Source organism: Melozone crissalis, unplaced genomic scaffold (assembly GCF_028551555.1).
Source record: "Melozone crissalis strain CALT ecotype California unplaced genomic scaffold, PUWL_Pcris_2 ptg000014l_1, whole genome shotgun sequence".
In the NCBI taxonomy this organism is placed as follows: domain Eukaryota; kingdom Metazoa; phylum Chordata; class Aves; order Passeriformes; family Passerellidae; genus Melozone; species Melozone crissalis.
In genome coordinates this window covers 5,904,485-5,909,945 of record NW_026535792.1, presented here as the reverse complement: position 1 = coordinate 5,909,945, position 5,461 = coordinate 5,904,485, and positions in this window count along the sequence as shown.

Sequence of the window (5,461 nt, the reverse complement as noted above, 5' to 3'; positions counted from 1 at the left end):
ATAAAGTGTTACACTTGTGTTTACCTGTGCAAGGTGAGGTGAAGGCAAGTCTTCCACAGTCCCCCTCGAGGGGTGGGAGGTGTGGAGAGAGCACCTTTCCGTGGTGTTTCCCACTAAGCTGTGATTGCAGGCTGTGGTGTTCAACAAAGAGGTCCTTTCTTCTCAGAGGTATTAGCTTTTAATGTGAAAATGGAGGTGGCCTCAGAGGGGCAAAGAGAATGGCTGTTTTTGTCACGGTGGGAAGTTTGTGCCATACTCGTGTAGCAAAGGCAATACTGGCAACCAGTGTGAGGGCTGGTGCAGGAGAGCTTTGGATCCCAGCAAGAGGCATTTTCTGTGTTGAGATGTGGGGGTTTCTGCTTATCTGAGGTTGGTTGGGATTTCCTTCTTGTGCAACAGCAAAAGCTTTACCCATATCCACTGGAGAGCTGTCCCCACTGTCACTTCAGCCTGATGTTGGAGTCACATCATGTCCACTCATGATGGGTGAATGTTTGCTGGGTTTTGCTTTAGTGAAGGTGGAGAAGGAGATTTGGGAGAAAGTCTTCCCTGAGCACACACACACACACTTATGCATTTTATGTCCCCTCAGCATAGGGACCACAACCAAACACAGTCACGGGGACAGGAGTGGGATCAGAGGGGACACATCCACAGCCATGAACTTCCCCTGTGGTGTTTGTGACAGCTTTGGTACAGCTCTTCCTTCCTAACCAGCTGTGGGATTCCCTCCAACCTCTTTGCAGAAAATAGCAGTAACTTGCTGGGGTTCAATTAAAAAAAAGAAAAGAGTTTTTCAGCCTGACCTCTTTGGAAATGGTGTAAAGTTACGAGTTCACATGGTGGAAATCCTGCAGACCAAAACTTGCTGTGGGGACAGGCGATGTGGTCCCAACCAAAATGGACATGGAACCGAGTGCTGAAGTCCTTGTGTGAATGGTTTGTGATCCACACAAAAATATTTTTCTGCTTTCACCCGTTTCCTCCCCACCTCTGCCTCCCCTCTGGGGAGAGAAGGACTCTTACTGTAAAAATACGGACTTTTAAACCTGTTGACTAAAAACAGTAATTAATATTAATTTATATTTGTGAAAGAAATGCCACTGTCCTAGTGATTTCTGATGTAAATATGTTGTTTATATAGTATGTATGAAATTTTCCTACATTGTAAAACTGCTGTACTTTTGATTCTTGTATATTAAAAAGTGTTACTGAGATTTTCAGAAGGGCCCCAGCGTGGTGTCTCTGGGGGCTGCTTTGGGATCACTCAGGGCCCTTTCCTGCCAGCCACAGCCAAGCTACCAAGGATATTTTCACTGTGCAGGAATAAGCATGTTCTGCTTGGCTGTTTTTACATAGTTTCACAGTCTGTGCTGATAGAGACTTGGAAGCTTCTTCAGATGGGAATTTCCACCTGATCAGAAGGAGCTGTAAATTCTCTAACCCAGACCCACCAGGATTTCACTGGGATGATACTGATGATTATGTTTATCCCACCCCCAGGTTTTATGGATCTCTGAGGATGTGTAAATTTCTTTTTTACCTTTTCTGGGGAGAATTCCCCTTTCTCTAGGAGAAGTGTTGCTGCTGCTGCATCAGTGAGTTCTCCTGTCTGTCCCCAGCCCCTCCTGGGCAGGATGTGCCTCTCCAGGTGGGATGTGATGGCATCCAGTGGCTGCTTTGGTTTGGTCTTTACCCTGCACTGCTCACACTGAGGCCCACACAGAGCAGGGATTGGAGCCGTTTCTCCCAAGTTATAAAAGCTCATTGTAAAAAGCACTTTTCACACCTGTAGCCACTGGGTCCAGCCCTTCCCAGGCTCTCTGCTGCTGAGCCAAGTTTCAGCCGAGAGTGAAATTTCACAGCTGAGTTATATGCTCCTGAAAAATGGATTTCCTAATGGAAAGAGTGACTGGCTGTTGGCCATGGGGCTCAGCTGCAGGGAGGCACAGGGGCTCAGGCAGCTGGGCTGGCTGTACGTGCCTGGGTCAATCTACCTGAGGCCAGTGACTTTTTAAACGTTTTTATTTTGATTTAAGCAGGCAGGTAAGGATGTGAGCACCCTGATGCTGCCAGGTGTCTCCCCCAGCCCGGCCTTGCACCCACCCCAGTGAGGGGACAGGGCTGTGCTTTACAGAGGGGCAGACCCTCTAGAGGGAGCCGGTTCCTAGCAAAAAGCTGATTTTTGGTGAAAAACATCACTCTGCAGTTGTGGCTGCTCCTGCACAGTTGGTCCTGCCTCACCCCAAGCACTCAGAGCCCAGGACAGTGGCCAAAGGCCAGGGCATGGGCAGGCACAGCCAAAGTGGGGCTGGAAACCCACCCCAAGCCCCTGGTGGTGGCACTTGAGCTGCTGTCCAACGCAGAGTGATGGGATGGGACCCTGGATCCCCCAGGGGCTGCCTCCTCACCAGCCCTCAACATGAACTTCTCCCAGGTGCCACAAGGCCACCACTGCCACCACCAATGTCCCTGCACATCCCCACTTAGCTCCTGGGGATGATTTACTGTCTTGTGTGGTTAATGGGGATGAGCATCCTTGTGTCTTGGTGGTCACATCAGCACTTTGTCCCACTGGAACATGCAGGGGCTGCCTGCTCACTGTTCCAGGCTGGACAGCAGGGCACCATTGGTGACCTCCTAGCAGAACAGTGAGGGAGACCCCAGGCCCCTGCACTCTGGGCACTTTGTAGATGAATTTTCAGATTTAGCCACTTCTCCCATGCAAGGAGTGGCAGAGGGAGCGGATTTGGCTCTTCCCAAAATGCTGCCAGTTCTCTGGGCTTTGAAGGAGGGGAAAGCCAGATGTCAATCACATCTCTGGTGCTGGGCATCACTGCATGGATTCATCCATATCCATGTGTTCTGAGCTGGTGTGGGTGTCCCACCTGCCCTCAGCATCTCCCTGTCCCCAGCTGCTGGGACAATGAGTCCCTTCAGATTTCAAAACCGGAAAATTGAACAGGAGAAAAAAAATGCAATTTCGTTTTTCCTCATTAGAGGGCAGCAACAAACCCAGCTGGGACAGGAGAGCTGCCCAACAAAGGGAGGAATTACCATTACCATTACTAGGATGCACACCCCAATCTGCTGTGGTGAGCAGGGAGGGGTGGTGATACCCACTGGGACCCCATTGCTGCACATTTCCCCTCCCAGAGAAGCAGGGCTGTAATGGTCGATTACTCCCATATATAAATTTTTTTTTCACCCCCATCCCCTTTTTAATTTTATCATTTGGTTGTAGATTAATCGAACTCCAGAGTGCAATTCTCAGTAGGATTCAGGACAGAAATGAGCTGTCAGAGGGTCCTTCAGGTGGAAGAAAGCTGCTTTGGAGTGAGTGCAGAAATGGGGCAACACTTCATCCTGAGTGGGGAACAGCACCAGGCAACACACACGGGGAACAAAGCAAGACCCACTCGTTTATTGTCAAAAAAACCTCAAACTTTACTTGTGTTTCTCTCAATAAATAATTTACAGTATTTACAGGCGGTGACACTCCCGTGGGTCTCAGCACAGGGAGGAGCTGGGGGGCATTTTCAGCATGTCCCCCCTTTGCCTATGTATTTTTTTGTTTTATTTGTTTCCAAGTATCGGGTCCTTCTTGGCCACACTTCACCTTTAACCAGAACTGGGTCAAACACAACCAAAATAAAGTGCTTCACTGTTTGCTTCTAAAACAGGGATACCCCAACAACCACCTCACACCACCAGCCACCACTGGAGCACCCACCTGGACAGAGGGAATGAACCAAGCCATAACCAGACTTTCCTTGGATGGAAACTGTCCCCAAACCACAGCGTGCCATGCTGTTGGGTGATTGTTTTATAGGAAGGGGAGCTCTTAAGGGGATTATTGACCTGTTGGCACACTGTGGCTGGGCCAGCTCAGGCAACTTTAAAGCAGCACTGTGTGCTCAGAGGGAGGCTGTGCACAGCTGCATTTAGCTTGGGATAAATCTCTTCTTTGCCCAGAGACAGATTTCGTATTTTAAAAGTTTTAAGGAAGTTAAAAACTTTTAAAACTGAGTTTTAAACTTTTAAGGAAGATAAAAATTAGTTTTCTCCAGAACAAAGGGAACAGAAAGTCCAAATCAGCCTGGCTGAGCATTAGTGCATTAGGAAATGAAACTGTCCAGTGCTGTGGTCCAGTGGCTGCTCCCCTCAGCACCTCCAAACTTTGATATCCTTATTTCAAAATCTCCCTAAACAGAGTATCTGGGGCATCAGCAAACAAAGCAAGGAGCAAAGTAGTAAACACATCTTTTTGTTTCTTTTCTTTCCTTAAACATTTAAAAACCAATTACATCTTTTCATCTGTACAGTCACACGAAATCAATGCCAGGGCTCTATATATTAAAGAGACAATATAAATTACATCAATTGACACAAGTTTGCATTTCTCTGCTGCTTTACAAATGGAGCTCTAGAGCTGTAAGGACACAATGAATAGTCACGTTCAGTATTTACACCAGGCTGCCTCTTGGCACCAGTTCAGACTGCCAAACCAAGCCTGTTCCCACCTCTTTTGGTGCTAGCTTGTCTCATCACGCCCACAGACCTCCCTTTTGAGAGCAGGAGGTGCCCCAAGTGTGATGTGTGTTTTGGGGCTTGTTTCTGGGAACTTCCCCCTGAGGAAAGGTGGGGGAAACCCACCAGGAGGTCTTGAAGGCGCAGACCAAAGGTGGTCCTGATGTTTGTTCAGTGAGCCATGGGGTGAACCACAGAGGAACACGGAGTGGAGGAGATGGGCAGCACTACGTGGTGGGGGAAGGAGATTATGGATGGTTTTGAGGCAGGGAACAGACATCAGGAGGCAGCTGGGGGGGGTCCTCTGCTGCATCCCATCTCCTGGCTGAATTCTGACATTGCCCCATTTCTGATTCAAGCCCTCAAGGGCTTAAGGTGCAACTGGTCTGCAATGGGGTTGCAAGTCGCGGCCCCAGGATGGGGAGCAGAGCAGAGACCTAGCAGCAAAAATAAAGAGCACCACGCTCCTGCTCCATCCCAGGGCTGGGCCACAGGCAGGGAGGGGCTGGAGGGAGGTGCAGTTGGGTCTCCCACTGAGCAGCCACCCTGCTGCCAGCGTCAGGGGACCAGGGAGTGACCAGGGTGTGAGGAACTCATCCAATGCTGGGCAGAAGTTGCAGAAACCCCTTGAATACTGGCCAGGTTTCTCCCGTTGCCATCAAGAGTCCATGGTGGGTCCAGGCAGAGACAAGGGAGACAGGAGTCAAACTACTGAGTGAAATCAGCCAGGTGAACTGACTAAAACAGGGGAGGCCTTTGAACCACAAAAAATGCAGGCCAAGGCTTGAGGAACGTGTCCTCCTTCCACCCAGAAGGTGCCTGGCACCACCAGCCAAGCAAGCGTGGGATCACTGCCCACCATTTTGGCCCCTTGCAGCACCTTCTGCAACAGCAGGGCTGGGCAGAGCAGGAAAAACAGAGCCCAGCCCTG